At 44.2% G+C, this 13,483-nt stretch overlaps 28 non-coding genes across 28 annotated transcripts; 14 read left to right on the plus strand and 14 right to left on the minus strand.

The window, feature by feature from the left end:
• Window positions 1–156: 156 nt before the first annotated feature.
• Window positions 157–228, minus strand: Trnag-ucc (transfer RNA glycine (anticodon UCC)). Its single transcript has one exon. It is a non-coding gene; the product is annotated as a tRNA-Gly (tRNA).
• Window positions 229–545: 317 nt separating this feature from the next.
• On the plus strand, window positions 546–616 carry Trnag-gcc (transfer RNA glycine (anticodon GCC)). The gene has a single exon. It is a non-coding gene; the product is annotated as a tRNA-Gly (tRNA).
• Window positions 617–1,095: 479 nt separating this feature from the next.
• Window positions 1,096–1,167, minus strand: Trnag-ucc (transfer RNA glycine (anticodon UCC)). Its single transcript has one exon. It is a non-coding gene; the product is annotated as a tRNA-Gly (tRNA).
• Window positions 1,168–1,484: 317 nt separating this feature from the next.
• Trnag-gcc (transfer RNA glycine (anticodon GCC)) lies at window positions 1,485–1,555 on the plus strand. Its single transcript has one exon. It is a non-coding gene; the product is annotated as a tRNA-Gly (tRNA).
• A 478-nt stretch (window positions 1,556–2,033) lies between these two features.
• On the minus strand, window positions 2,034–2,105 carry Trnag-ucc (transfer RNA glycine (anticodon UCC)). Its single transcript has one exon. It is a non-coding gene; the product is annotated as a tRNA-Gly (tRNA).
• A 317-nt stretch (window positions 2,106–2,422) lies between these two features.
• On the plus strand, window positions 2,423–2,493 carry Trnag-gcc (transfer RNA glycine (anticodon GCC)). Its single transcript has one exon. It is a non-coding gene; the product is annotated as a tRNA-Gly (tRNA).
• Window positions 2,494–2,971: 478 nt separating this feature from the next.
• Trnag-ucc (transfer RNA glycine (anticodon UCC)) lies at window positions 2,972–3,043 on the minus strand. The gene has a single exon. It is a non-coding gene; the product is annotated as a tRNA-Gly (tRNA).
• A 317-nt stretch (window positions 3,044–3,360) lies between these two features.
• Window positions 3,361–3,431, plus strand: Trnag-gcc (transfer RNA glycine (anticodon GCC)). The gene has a single exon. It is a non-coding gene; the product is annotated as a tRNA-Gly (tRNA).
• A 478-nt stretch (window positions 3,432–3,909) lies between these two features.
• On the minus strand, window positions 3,910–3,981 carry Trnag-ucc (transfer RNA glycine (anticodon UCC)). Its single transcript has one exon. It is a non-coding gene; the product is annotated as a tRNA-Gly (tRNA).
• Window positions 3,982–4,298: 317 nt separating this feature from the next.
• Window positions 4,299–4,369, plus strand: Trnag-gcc (transfer RNA glycine (anticodon GCC)). Its single transcript has one exon. It is a non-coding gene; the product is annotated as a tRNA-Gly (tRNA).
• Window positions 4,370–4,847: 478 nt separating this feature from the next.
• Window positions 4,848–4,919, minus strand: Trnag-ucc (transfer RNA glycine (anticodon UCC)). Its single transcript has one exon. It is a non-coding gene; the product is annotated as a tRNA-Gly (tRNA).
• Window positions 4,920–5,236: 317 nt separating this feature from the next.
• Trnag-gcc (transfer RNA glycine (anticodon GCC)) lies at window positions 5,237–5,307 on the plus strand. The gene has a single exon. It is a non-coding gene; the product is annotated as a tRNA-Gly (tRNA).
• Window positions 5,308–5,785: 478 nt separating this feature from the next.
• On the minus strand, window positions 5,786–5,857 carry Trnag-ucc (transfer RNA glycine (anticodon UCC)). The gene has a single exon. It is a non-coding gene; the product is annotated as a tRNA-Gly (tRNA).
• Window positions 5,858–6,174: 317 nt separating this feature from the next.
• Trnag-gcc (transfer RNA glycine (anticodon GCC)) lies at window positions 6,175–6,245 on the plus strand. Its single transcript has one exon. It is a non-coding gene; the product is annotated as a tRNA-Gly (tRNA).
• Window positions 6,246–6,723: 478 nt separating this feature from the next.
• On the minus strand, window positions 6,724–6,795 carry Trnag-ucc (transfer RNA glycine (anticodon UCC)). Its single transcript has one exon. It is a non-coding gene; the product is annotated as a tRNA-Gly (tRNA).
• A 317-nt stretch (window positions 6,796–7,112) lies between these two features.
• On the plus strand, window positions 7,113–7,183 carry Trnag-gcc (transfer RNA glycine (anticodon GCC)). Its single transcript has one exon. It is a non-coding gene; the product is annotated as a tRNA-Gly (tRNA).
• Window positions 7,184–7,661: 478 nt separating this feature from the next.
• On the minus strand, window positions 7,662–7,733 carry Trnag-ucc (transfer RNA glycine (anticodon UCC)). Its single transcript has one exon. It is a non-coding gene; the product is annotated as a tRNA-Gly (tRNA).
• A 317-nt stretch (window positions 7,734–8,050) lies between these two features.
• Window positions 8,051–8,121, plus strand: Trnag-gcc (transfer RNA glycine (anticodon GCC)). Its single transcript has one exon. It is a non-coding gene; the product is annotated as a tRNA-Gly (tRNA).
• A 477-nt stretch (window positions 8,122–8,598) lies between these two features.
• On the minus strand, window positions 8,599–8,670 carry Trnag-ucc (transfer RNA glycine (anticodon UCC)). Its single transcript has one exon. It is a non-coding gene; the product is annotated as a tRNA-Gly (tRNA).
• Window positions 8,671–8,987: 317 nt separating this feature from the next.
• Trnag-gcc (transfer RNA glycine (anticodon GCC)) lies at window positions 8,988–9,058 on the plus strand. Its single transcript has one exon. It is a non-coding gene; the product is annotated as a tRNA-Gly (tRNA).
• A 516-nt stretch (window positions 9,059–9,574) lies between these two features.
• On the minus strand, window positions 9,575–9,646 carry Trnag-ucc (transfer RNA glycine (anticodon UCC)). Its single transcript has one exon. It is a non-coding gene; the product is annotated as a tRNA-Gly (tRNA).
• Window positions 9,647–9,963: 317 nt separating this feature from the next.
• Trnag-gcc (transfer RNA glycine (anticodon GCC)) lies at window positions 9,964–10,034 on the plus strand. The gene has a single exon. It is a non-coding gene; the product is annotated as a tRNA-Gly (tRNA).
• Window positions 10,035–10,512: 478 nt separating this feature from the next.
• Trnag-ucc (transfer RNA glycine (anticodon UCC)) lies at window positions 10,513–10,584 on the minus strand. The gene has a single exon. It is a non-coding gene; the product is annotated as a tRNA-Gly (tRNA).
• A 317-nt stretch (window positions 10,585–10,901) lies between these two features.
• Trnag-gcc (transfer RNA glycine (anticodon GCC)) lies at window positions 10,902–10,972 on the plus strand. Its single transcript has one exon. It is a non-coding gene; the product is annotated as a tRNA-Gly (tRNA).
• An 867-nt stretch (window positions 10,973–11,839) lies between these two features.
• Trnag-gcc (transfer RNA glycine (anticodon GCC)) lies at window positions 11,840–11,910 on the plus strand. The gene has a single exon. It is a non-coding gene; the product is annotated as a tRNA-Gly (tRNA).
• A 479-nt stretch (window positions 11,911–12,389) lies between these two features.
• Trnag-ucc (transfer RNA glycine (anticodon UCC)) lies at window positions 12,390–12,461 on the minus strand. The gene has a single exon. It is a non-coding gene; the product is annotated as a tRNA-Gly (tRNA).
• A 317-nt stretch (window positions 12,462–12,778) lies between these two features.
• Trnag-gcc (transfer RNA glycine (anticodon GCC)) lies at window positions 12,779–12,849 on the plus strand. Its single transcript has one exon. It is a non-coding gene; the product is annotated as a tRNA-Gly (tRNA).
• A 478-nt stretch (window positions 12,850–13,327) lies between these two features.
• Trnag-ucc (transfer RNA glycine (anticodon UCC)) lies at window positions 13,328–13,399 on the minus strand. The gene has a single exon. It is a non-coding gene; the product is annotated as a tRNA-Gly (tRNA).
• Window positions 13,400–13,483: the final 84 nt, after the last annotated feature.

Genomic DNA, 13,483 nt, shown 5'->3' on the forward strand with positions numbered 1-13,483 from the left:
ATTTCACTTCACAGCATGGCTGAGATAACAGAAAGTGTCCACAGCAAATTATATATATCAACATGATGTATAGTCATGGAGTAATTCATTTGTACTTTCTTCAGTCAGAGATGAACTCGACGTTTCTCTAGCTATGTTCCTGCAGGAATAAAAAGTTGCGTCGGCCGGGAATCGAACCCGGATCGACTGCTTGGAAGGCAACCATGTTAACCTTTACACCACCGACGCTGACCATGCTAAGCTTTGTTGAATAGGCATCTTAATGAAATTTGCTGATTGATTGGCCACGCTTCGAGGCACGCCACTAAACGAGACGGCTTACGTCACAAACTGAATGAAATTGGGCTTTGGAAATGTATTTCTGTCTTATGCAACGAGGGTCTACAATCTACGAAGCACTGATAACAAATTGTATTTAAATGAAGAGGACACTGCATTTGCATCCATATGGAGTAAATGGACACGTCAACTGAACACTTCCTCCTTGCCAGCTGTCTTCTTTAACTTAAGAATGAGAAGCTAAGAAAAGGCACTGTTAGTGTGAAGCATCGGTGGTCTAGTGGTAGAATACTCGCCTGCCACGCGGGTGACCCGGGTTCGATTCCCGGTCGATGCACACTCTTTTTGGGTTTTTTTTGCGCCTCTGGGGGTTGAAAAAGAGGCCTCCAAACGCGTGTCTCCTGGTAAGAACACCTAGTCTGTGACGCAATGTGATTGTTGTCAGTGATGTCACGTTTCTGTGACGTCAGGACATTGTGAGGTCACAGGTGAGTCTTTCTATATATATCAGAACGTTGGAATGAGAGAACGTGTCCATTTACATTGAAGTTGATGTAAGGACGGAATGTTGTGCAGCTTTTAGCATTGTCCCACAGCAATCGGTGTCAGGCTGTCAATGAAGCAGTAATACCGTCAGTTCTACGTTGGATTACACACAATATTTCACTTCACAGCATGGCTGAGATAACAGAAAGTGTCCACAGCAAATTATATATATCAAAATGATGTATAGTCATGGAGTAATTCATTTGTACTTTCTTCAGTCAGAGATGAACTCGACGTTTCTCTAGCTATGTTCCTGCAGGAATAAAAAGTTGCGTCGGCCGGGAATCGAACCCGGATCGACTGCTTGGAAGGCAACCATGCTAACCTTTACACCACCGACGCTGACCATGCTAAGCTTTGTTGAATAGGCATCTTAATGAAATTTGCTGATTGATTGGCCACGCTTCGAGGCACGCCACTAAACGAGACGGCTTACGTCACAAACTGAATGAAATTGGGCTTTGGAAATGTATTTCTGTCTTATGCAACGAGGGTCTACAATCTACGAAGCACTGATAACAAATTGTATTTAAATGAAGAGGACACTGCATTTGCATCCATATGGAGTAAATGGACACGTCAACTGAACACTTCCTCCTTGCCAGCTGTCTTCTTTAACTTAAGAATGAGAAGCTAAGAAAAGGCACTGTTAGTGTGAAGCATCGGTGGTCTAGTGCTAGAATACTCGCCTGCCACGCGGGTGACCCGGGTTCGATTCCCGGTCGATGCACACTCTTTTTGGTTTTTTTTGCGCCTCTGGGGGTTGAAAAAGAGGCCTCCAAACGCGTGTCTCCTGGTAAGAACACCTAGTCTGTGACGCAATGTGATTGTTGTCAGTGATGTCACGTTTCTGTGACGTCAGGACATTGTGAGGTCACAGGTGAGTCTTTCTATATATATCAGAACGTTGGAATGAGAGAACGTGTCCATTTACATTGAAGTTGATGTAAGGACGGAATGTTGTGCAGCTTTTAGCATTGTCCCACAGCAATCGGTGTCAGGCTGTCAATGAAGCAGTAATACCGTCAGTTCTACGTTGGATTACACACAATATTTCACTTCACAGCATGGCTGAGATAACAGAAAGTGTCCACAGCAAATTATATATATCAACATGATGTATAGTCATGGAGTAATTCATTTGTACTTTCTTCAGTCAGAGATGAACTCGACGTTTCTCTAGCTATGTTCCTGCAGGAATAAAAAGTTGCGTCGGCCGGGAATCGAACCCGGATCGACTGCTTGGAAGGCAACCATGCTAACCTTTACACCACCGACGCTGACCATGCTAAGCTTTGTTGAATAGGCATCTTAATGAAATTTGCTGATTGATTGGCCACGCTTCGAGGCACGCCACTAAACGAGACGGCTTACGTCACAAACTGAATGAAATTGGGCTTTGGAAATGTATTTCTGTTTTATGCAACGAGGGTCTACAATCTACGAAGCACTGATAACAAATTGTATTTAAATGAAGAGGACACTGCATTTGCATCCATATGGAGTAAATGGACACGTCAACTGAACACTTCCTCCTTGCCAGCTGTCTTCTTTAACTTAAGAATGAGAAGCTAAGAAAAGGCACTGTTAGTGTGAAGCATCGGTGGTCTAGTGGTAGAATACTCGCCTGCCACGCGGGTGACCCGGGTTCGATTCCCGGTCGATGCACACTCTTTTTGGTTTTTTTTGCGCCTCTGGGGGTTGAAAAAGAGGCCTCCAAACGCGTGTCTCCTGGTAAGAACACCTAGTCTGTGACGCAATGTGATTGTTGTCAGTGATGTCACGTTTCTGTGACGTCAGGACATTGTGAGGTCACAGGTGAGTCTTTCTATATATATCAGAACGTTGGAATGAGAGAACGTGTCCATTTACATTGAAGTTGATGTAAGGACGGAATGTTGTGCAGCTTTTAGCATTGTCCCACAGCAATCGGTGTCAGGCTGTCAATGAAGCAGTAATACCGTCAGTTCTACGTTGGATTACACACAATATTTCACTTCACAGCATGGCTGAGATAACAGAAAGTGTCCACAGCAAATTATATATATCAACATGATGTATAGTCATGGAGTAATTCATTTGTACTTTCTTCAGTCAGAGATGAACTCGACGTTTCTCTAGCTATGTTCCTGCAGGAATAAAAAGTTGCGTCGGCCGGGAATCGAACCCGGATCGACTGCTTGGAAGGCAACCATGCTAACCTTTACACCACCGACGCTGACCATGCTAAGCTTTGTTGAATAGGCATCTTAATGAAATTTGCTGATTGATTGGCCACGCTTCGAGGCACGCCACTAAACGAGACGGCTTACGTCACAAACTGAATGAAATTGGGCTTTGGAAATGTATTTCTGTCTTATGCAACGAGGGTCTACAATCTACGAAGCACTGATAACAAATTGTATTTAAATGAAGAGGACACTGCATTTGCATCCATATGGAGTAAATGGACACGTCAACTGAACACTTCCTCCTTGCCAGCTGTCTTCTTTAACTTAAGAATGAGAAGCTAAGAAAAGGCACTGTTAGTGTGAAGCATCGGTGGTCTAGTGGTAGAATACTCGCCTGCCACGCGGGTGACCCGGGTTCGATTCCCGGTCGATGCACACTCTTTTTGGTTTTTTTTGCGCCTCTGGGGGTTGAAAAAGAGGCCTCCAAACGCGTGTCTCCTGGTAAGAACACCTAGTCTGTGACGCAATGTGATTGTTGTCAGTGATGTCACGTTTCTGTGACGTCAGGACATTGTGAGGTCACAGGTGAGTCTTTCTATATATATCAGAACGTTGGAATGAGAGAACGTGTCCATTTACATTGAAGTTGATGTAAGGACGGAATGTTGTGCAGCTTTTAGCATTGTCCCACAGCAATCGGTGTCAGGCTGTCAATGAAGCAGTAATACCGTCAGTTCTACGTTGGATTACACACAATATTTCACTTCACAGCATGGCTGAGATAACAGAAAGTGTCCACAGCAAATTATATATATCAACATGATGTATAGTCATGGAGTAATTCATTTGTACTTTCTTCAGTCAGAGATGAACTCGACGTTTCTCTAGCTATGTTCCTGCAGGAATAAAAAGTTGCGTCGGCCGGGAATCGAACCCGGATCGACTGCTTGGAAGGCAACCATGCTAACCTTTACACCACCGACGCTGACCATGCTAAGCTTTGTTGAATAGGCATCTTAATGAAATTTGCTGATTGATTGGCCACGCTTCGAGGCACGCCACTAAACGAGACGGCTTACGTCACAAACTGAATGAAATTGGGCTTTGGAAATGTATTTCTGTCTTATGCAACGAGGGTCTACAATCTACGAAGCACTGATAACAAATTGTATTTAAATGAAGAGGACACTGCATTTGCATCCATATGGAGTAAATGGACACGTCAACTGAACACTTCCTCCTTGCCAGCTGTCTTCTTTAACTTAAGAATGAGAAGCTAAGAAAAGGCACTGTTAGTGTGAAGCATCGGTGGTCTAGTGGTAGAATACTCGCCTGCCACGCGGGTGACCCGGGTTCGATTCCCGGTCGATGCACACTCTTTTTGGTTTTTTTTGCGCCTCTGGGGGTTGAAAAAGAGGCCTCCAAACGCGTGTCTCCTGGTAAGAACACCTAGTCTGTGACGCAATGTGATTGTTGTCAGTGATGTCACGTTTCTGTGACGTCAGGACATTGTGAGGTCACAGGTGAGTCTTTCTATATATATCAGAACGTTGGAATGAGAGAACGTGTCCATTTACATTGAAGTTGATGTAAGGACGGAATGTTGTGCAGCTTTTAGCATTGTCCCACAGCAATCGGTGTCAGGCTGTCAATGAAGCAGTAATACCGTCAGTTCTACGTTGGATTACACACAATATTTCACTTCACAGCATGGCTGAGATAACAGAAAGTGTCCACAGCAAATTATATATATCAAAATGATGTATAGTCATGGAGTAATTCATTTGTACTTTCTTCAGTCAGAGATGAACTCGACGTTTCTCTAGCTATGTTCCTGCAGGAATAAAAAGTTGCGTCGGCCGGGAATCGAACCCGGATCGACTGCTTGGAAGGCAACCATGCTAACCTTTACACCACCGACGCTGACCATGCTAAGCTTTGTTGAATAGGCATCTTAATGAAATTTGCTGATTGATTGGCCACGCTTCGAGGCACGCCACTAAACGAGACGGCTTACGTCACAAACTGAATGAAATTGGGCTTTGGAAATGTATTTCTGTCTTATGCAACGAGGGTCTACAATCTACGAAGCACTGATAACAAATTGTATTTAAATGAAGAGGACACTGCATTTGCATCCATATGGAGTAAATGGACACGTCAACTGAACACTTCCTCCTTGCCAGCTGTCTTCTTTAACTTAAGAATGAGAAGCTAAGAAAAGGCACTGTTAGTGTGAAGCATCGGTGGTCTAGTGGTAGAATACTCGCCTGCCACGCGGGTGACCCGGGTTCGATTCCCGGTCGATGCACACTCTTTTTGGTTTTTTTTGCGCCTCTGGGGGTTGAAAAAGAGGCCTCCAAACGCGTGTCTCCTGGTAAGAACACCTAGTCTGTGACGCAATGTGATTGTTGTCAGTGATGTCACGTTTCTGTGACGTCAGGACATTGTGAGGTCACAGGTGAGTCTTTCTATATATATCAGAACGTTGGAATGAGAGAACGTGTCCATTTACATTGAAGTTGATGTAAGGACGGAATGTTGTGCAGCTTTTAGCATTGTCCCACAGCAATCGGTGTCAGGCTGTCAATGAAGCAGTAATACCGTCAGTTCTACGTTGGATTACACACAATATTTCACTTCACAGCATGGCTGAGATAACAGAAAGTGTCCACAGCAAATTATATATATCAACATGATGTATAGTCATGGAGTAATTCATTTGTACTTTCTTCAGTCAGAGATGAACTCGACGTTTCTCTAGCTATGTTCCTGCAGGAATAAAAAGTTGCGTCGGCCGGGAATCGAACCCGGATCGACTGCTTGGAAGGCAACCATGCTAACCTTTACACCACCGACGCTGACCATGCTAAGCTTTGTTGAATAGGCATCTTAATGAAATTTGCTGATTGATTGGCCACGCTTCGAGGCACGCCACTAAACGAGACGGCTTACGTCACAAACTGAATGAAATTGGGCTTTGGAAATGTATTTCTGTCTTATGCAACGAGGGTCTACAATCTACGAAGCACTGATAACAAATTGTATTTAAATGAAGAGGACACTGCATTTGCATCCATATGGAGTAAATGGACACGTCAACTGAACACTTCCTCCTTGCCAGCTGTCTTCTTTAACTTAAGAATGAGAAGCTAAGAAAAGGCACTGTTAGTGTGAAGCATCGGTGGTCTAGTGGTAGAATACTCGCCTGCCACGCGGGTGACCCGGGTTCGATTCCCGGTCGATGCACACTCTTTTTGGGTTTTTTTGCGCCTCTGGGGGTTGAAAAAGAGGCCTCCAAACGCGTGTCTCCTGGTAAGAACACCTAGTCTGTGACGCAATGTGATTGTTGTCAGTGATGTCACGTTTCTGTGACGTCAGGACATTGTGAGGTCACAGGTGAGTCTTTCTATATATATCAGAACGTTGGAATGAGAGAACGTGTCCATTTACATTGAAGTTGATGTAAGGACGGAATGTAGTGCAGCTTTTAGCATTGTCCCACAGCAATCGGTGTCAGGCTGTCAATGAAGCAGTAATACCGTCAGTTCTACGTTGGATTACACACAATATTTCACTTCACAGCATGGCTGAGATAACAGAAAGTGTCCACAGCAAATTATATATATCAACATGATGTATAGTCATGGAGTAATTCATTTGTACTTTCTTCAGTCAGAGATGAACTCGACGTTTCTCTAGCTATGTTCCTGCAGGAATAAAAAGTTGCGTCGGCCGGGAATCGAACCCGGATCGACTGCTTGGAAGGCAACCATGCTAACCTTTACACCACCGACGCTGACCATGCTAAGCTTTGTTGAATAGGCATCTTAATGAAATTTGCTGATTGATTGGCCACGCTTCGAGGCACGCCACTAAACGAGACGGCTTACGTCACAAACTGAATGAAATTGGGCTTTGGAAATGTATTTCTGTCTTATGCAACGAGGGTCTACAATCTACGAAGCACTGATAACAAATTGTATTTAAATGAAGAGGACACTGCATTTGCATCCATATGGAGTAAATGGACACGTCAACTGAACACTTCCTCCTTGCCAGCTGTCTTCTTTAACTTAAGAATGAGAAGCTAAGAAAAGGCACTGTTAGTGTGAAGCATCGGTGGTCTAGTGGTAGAATACTCGCCTGCCACGCGGGTGACCCGGGTTCGATTCCCGGTCGACGCACACTCTTTTTGGGTTTTTTTGCGCCTCTGGGGGTTGAAAAAGAGGCCTCCAAACGCGTGTCTCCTGGTAAGAACACCTAGTCTGTGACGCAATGTGATTGTTGTCAGTGATGTCACGTTTCTGTGACGTCAGGACATTGTGAGGTCACAGGTGAGTCTTTCTATATATATCAGAACGTTGGAATGAGAGAACGTGTCCATTTACATTGAAGTTGATGTAAGGACGGAATGTTGTGCAGCTTTTAGCATTGTCCCACAGCAATCGGTGTCAGGCTGTCAATGAAGCAGTAATACCGTCAGTTCTACGTTGGATTACACACAATATTTCACTTCACAGCATGGCTGAGATAACAGAAAGTGTCCACAGCAAATTATATATATCAACATGATGTATAGTCATGGAGTAATTCATTTGTACTTTCTTCAATCAGAGATAAACTCGACGTTTCTCTAGCTATGTTCCTGCAGGAATAAAAAGTTGCGTCGGCCGGGAAACGAACCCGGATCGACTGCTTGGAAGGCAACCATGCTAACCTTTACACCACCGACGCTGACCATGCTAAGCTTTGTTGAATAGGCATCTTAATGAAATTTGCTGATTGATTGGCCACGCTTCGAGGCACGCCACTAAACGAGACGGCTTACGTCACAAACTGAATGAAATTGGGCTTTGGAAATGTATTTCTGTCTTATGCAACGAGGGTCTACAATCTACGAAGCACTGATAACAAATTGTATTTAAATGAAGAGGACACTGCATTTGCATCCATATGGAGTAAATGGACACGTCAACTGAACACTTCCTCCTTGCCAGCTGTCTTCTTTAACTTAAGAATGAGAAGCTAAGAAAAGGCACTGTTAGTGTGAAGCATCGGTGGTCTAGTGGTAGAATACTCGCCTGCCACGCGGGTGACCCGGGTTGGATTCCCGGTCGATGCACACTCTTTTGCGTTTTTTTGCGCCTCTGGGGGTTGAAAAAGAGGCCTCCAAACGCGTGTCTCCTGGTAAGAACACCTAGTCTGTGACGCAATGTGATTGTTGTCAGTGATGTCACGTTTCTGTGACGTCAGGACATTGTGAGGTCACAGGTGAGTCTTTCTATATATATCAGAACGTTGGAATGAGAGAACGTGTCCATTTACATTGAAGTTGATGTAAGGACGGAATGTTGTGCAGCTTTTAGCATTGTCCCACAGCAATCGGTGTCAGGCTGTCAATGAAGCAGTAATACCGTCAGTTCTACGTTGGATTACACACAATATTTCACTTCACAGCATGGCTGAGATAACAGAAAGTGTCCACAGCAAATTATATATATCAAAATGATGTATAGTCATGGAGTAATTCATTTGTACTTTCTTCAGTCAGAGATGAACTCGACGTTTCTCTAGCTATGTTCCTGCAGGAATAAAAAGTTGCGTCGGCCGGGAATCGAACCCGGATCGACTGCTTGGAAGGCAACCATGCTAACCTTTACACCACCGACGCTGACCATGCTAAGCTTTGTTGAATAGGCATCTTAATGAAATTTGCTGATTGATTGGCCACGCTTCGAGGCACGCCACTAAACGAGACGGCTTACGTCACAAACTGAATGAAATTGGGCTTTGGAAATGTATTTCTGTCTTATGCAACGAGGGTCTACAATCTACGAAGCACTGATAACAAATTGTATTTAAATGAAGAGGACACTGCATTTGCATCCATATGGAGTAAATGGACACGTCAACTGAACACTTCCTCCTTGCCAGCTGTCTTCTTTAACTTAAGAATGAGAAGCTAAGAAAAGGCACTGTTAGTGTGAAGCATCGGTGGTCTAGTGGTAGAATACTCGCCTGCCACGCGGGTGACCCGGGTTCGATTCCCGGTCGATGCACACTCTTTTTGGTTTTTTTTGCGCCTCTGGGGGTTGAAAAAGAGGCCTCCAAACGCGTGTCTCCTGGTAAGAACACCTAGTCTGTGACGCAATGTGATTGTTGTCAGTGATGTCACGTTTCTGTGACGTCAGGACATTGTGAGGTCACAGGTGAGTCTTTCTATATATATCAGAACGTTGGAATGAGAGAACGTGTCCATTTACATTGAAGTTGATGTAAGGACGGAATGTTGTGCAGCTTTTAGCATTGTCCCACAGCAATCGGTGTCAGGCTGTCAATGAAGCAGTAATACCGTCAGTTCTACGTTGGATTACACACAATATTTCACTTCACAGCATGGCTGAGATAACAGAAAGTGTCCACAGCAAATTATATATATCAACATGATGTATAGTCATGGAGTAATTTTATATATATCAACATGATGTATAGTCATGGAGTAATTCATTTGTACTTTCTTCAGTCAGAGATGAACTCGACGTTTCTCTAGCTATGTTCCTGCAGGAATAAAAAGTTGCGTCGGCCGGGAATCGAACCCGGATCGACTGCTTGGAAGGCAACCATGCTAACCTTTACACCACCGACGCTGACCATGCTAAGCTTTGTTGAATAGGCATCTTAATGAAATTTGCTGATTGATTGGCCACGCTTCGAGGCACGCCACTAAACGAGACGGCTTACGTCACAAACTGAATGAAATTGGGCTTTGGAAATGTATTTCTGTCTTATGCAACGAGGGTCTACAATCTACGAAGCACTGATAACAAATTGTATTTAAATGAAGAGGACACTGCATTTGCATCCATATGGAGTAAATGGACACGTCAACTGAACACTTCCTCCTTGCCAGCTGTCTTCTTTAACTTAAGAATGAGAAGCTAAGAAAAGGCACTGTTAGTGTGAAGCATCGGTGGTCTAGTGGTAGAATACTCGCCTGCCACGCGGGTGACCCGGGTTCGATTCCCGGTCGATGCACACTCTTTTTGGGTTTTTTTGCGCCTCTGGGGGTTGAAAAAGAGGCCTCCAAACGCGTGTCTCCTGGTAAGAACACCTAGTCTGTGACGCAATGTGATTGTTGTCAGTGATGTCACGTTTCTGTGACGTCAGGACATTGTGAGGTCACAGGTGAGTCTTTCTATATATATCAGAACGTTGGAATGAGAGAACGTGTCCATTTACATTGAAGTTGATGTAAGGACGGAATGTTGTGCAGCTTTTAGCATTGTCCCACAGCAATCGGTGTCAGGCTGTCAATGAAGCAGTAATACCGTCAGTTCTACGTTGGATTACACACAATATTTCACTTCACAGCATGGCTGAGATAACAGAAAGTGTCCACAGCAAATTATATATATCAACATGATGTATAGTCATGGAGTAATTCATTTGTACTTTCTTCAGTCAGAGATGAACTCGACGTTTCTCTAGCTATGTTCCTGCAGGAATAAAAAGTTGCGTCGGCCGGGAATCGAACCCGGATCGACTGCTTGGAAGGCAACCATGCTAACCTTTACACCACCGACGCTGACCATGCTAAGCTTTGTTGAATAGGCATCTTAATGAAATTTGCTGATTGATTGGCCACGCTTCGAGGCACGCCACTAAACGAGACGGCTTACGTCACAAACTGAATGAAATTGGGCTTTGGAAATGTATTTCTGTCTTATGCAACGAGGGTCTACAATCTACGAAGCACTGATAACAAATTGTATTTAAATGAAGAGGACACTGCATTTGCATCCATATGGAGTAAATGGACACGTCAACTGAACACTTCCTCCTTGCCAGCTGTCTTCTTTAACTTAAGAATGAGAAGCTAAGAAAAGGCACTGTTAGTGTGAAGCATCGGTGGTCTAGTGGTAGAATACTCGCCTGCCACGCGGGTGACCCGGGTTCGATTCCCGGTCGATGCACACTCTTTTTGGTTTTTTTTGCGCCTCTGGGGGTTGAAAAAGAGGCCTCCAAACGCGTGTCTCCTGGTAAGAACACCTAGTCTGTGACGCAATGTGATTGTTGTCAGTGATGTCACGTTTCTGTGACGTCAGGACATTGTGAGGTCACAGGTGAGTCTTTCTATATATATCAGAACGTTGGAATGAGAGAACGTGTCCATTTACATTGAAGTTGATGTAAGGACGGAATGTTGTGCAGCTTTTAGCATTGTCCCACAGCAATCGGTGTCAGGCTGTCAATGAAGCAGTAATACCGTCAGTTCTACGTTGGATTACACACAATATTTCACTTCACAGCATGGCTGAGATAACAGAAAGTGTCCACAGCAAATTATATATATCAACATGATGTATAGTCATGGAGTAATTCATTTGTACTTTCTTCAGTCAGAGATGAACTCGACGTTTCTCTAGCTATGTTCCTGCAGGAATAAAAAGTTGCGTCGGCCGGGAATCGAACCCGGATCGACTGCTTGGAAGGCAACCATGCTAACCTTTTCACCACTGACGCTGACCATGCTAAGCTTTGTTGAATAGGCATCTTAATGAAATTTGCTGATTGATTGGCCACGCTTCGAGGCACGCCACTAAACGAGACGGCTTACGTCACAAACTGAATGAAATTGGGCTTTGGAAATGTATTTCTGTCTTATGCAACGAGGGTCTACAATCTACGAAGCACTGATAACAAATTGTATTTAAATGAAGAGGACACTGCATTTGCATCCATATGGAGTAAATGGACACGTCAACTGAACACTTCCTCCTTGCCAGCTGTCTTCTTTAACTTAAGAATGAGAAGCTAAGAAAAGGCACTGTTAGTGTGAAGCATCGGTGGTCTAGTGGTAGAATACTCGCCTGCCACGCGGGTGACCCGGGTTCGATTCCCGGTCGATGCACACTCTTTTTGGGGTTTTTTTGCGCCTCTGGGGGTTGAAAAAGAGGCCTCCAAACGCGTGTCTCCTGGTAAGAACACCTAGTCTGTGACGCAATGTGATTGTTGTCAGTGATGTCACGTTTCTGTGACGTCAGGACATTGTGAGGTCACAGGTGAGTCTTTCTATATATATCAGAACGTTGGAATGAGAGAACGTGTCCATTTACATTGAAGTTGATGTAAGGACGGAATGTTGTGCAGCTTTTAGCATTGTCCCACAGCAATCGGTGTCAGGCTGTCAATGAAGCAGTAATACCGTCAGTTCTACGTTGGATTACACACAATATTTCACTTCACAGCATGGCTGAGATAACAGAAAGTGTCCACAGCAAATTATATATATCAACATGATGTATAGTCATGGAGTAATTCATTTGTACTTTCTTCAGTCAGAGATGAACTCGACGTTTCTCTAGCTATGTTCCTGCAGGAATAAAAAGTTGCGTCGGCCGGGAATCGAACCCGGATCGACTGCTTGGAAGGCAACCATGCTAACCTTTACACCACCGACGCTGACCATGCTAAGCTTTGTTGAATAGGCATCTTAATGAAATTTGCCGATTGATTGGCCACGCTTCGAGGCACGCCACTAAACGAGACGGCTTACGTCACAAACTGAATGAAATTGGGCTTTGGAAATGTATTTCTGTCTTATGCAACGAGGGTCTACAATCTACGAAGCACTGATAACAAATTGTATTTAAATGAAGAGGACACTGCATTTGCATCCATATGGAGTAAATGGACACGTCAACTGAACACTTCCTCCTTGCCAGCTGTCTTCTTTAACTTAAGAATGAGAAGCTAAGAAAAGGCACTGTTAGTGTGAAGCATCGGTGGTCTAGTGGTAGAATACTCGCCTGCCACGCGGGTGACCCGGGTTCGATTCCCGGTCGATGCACACTCTTTTTGGTTTTTTTTGCGCCTCTGGGGGTTGAAAAAGAGGCCTCCAAACGCGTGTCTCCTGGTAAGAACACCTAGTCTGTGACGCAATGTGATTGTTGTCAGTGATGTCACGTTTCTGTGACGTCAGGACATTGTGAGGTCACAGGTGAGTCTTTCTATATATATCAGAACGTTGGAATGAGAGAACGTGTCCATTTACATTGAAGTTGATGTAAGGACGGAATGTTGTGCAGCTTTTAGCATTGTCCCACAGCAATCGGTGTCAGGCTGTCAATGAAGCAGTAATACCGTCAGTTCTACGTTGGATTACACACAATATTTCACTTCACAGCATGGCTGAGATAACAGAAAGTGTCCACAGCAAATTATATATATCAACATGATGTATAGTCATGGAGTAATTCATTTGTACTTTCTTCAGTCAGAGATGAACTCGACGTTTCTCTAGCTATGTTCCTGCAGGAATAAAAAGTTGCGTCGGCCGGGAATCGAACCCGGATCGACTGCTTGGAAGGCAACCATGCTAACCTTTACACCACCGACGCTGACCATGCTAAGCTTTGTTGAATAGGCATCTTAATGAAATTTGCTGATTGATTGGCCACGCTTCGAGGCACGCCACTAAACGA

Source organism: Haliotis asinina, chromosome 6 (genome assembly GCF_037392515.1).
Source record: "Haliotis asinina isolate JCU_RB_2024 chromosome 6, JCU_Hal_asi_v2, whole genome shotgun sequence".
NCBI lineage: Eukaryota > Metazoa > Mollusca > Gastropoda > Lepetellida > Haliotidae > Haliotis > Haliotis asinina.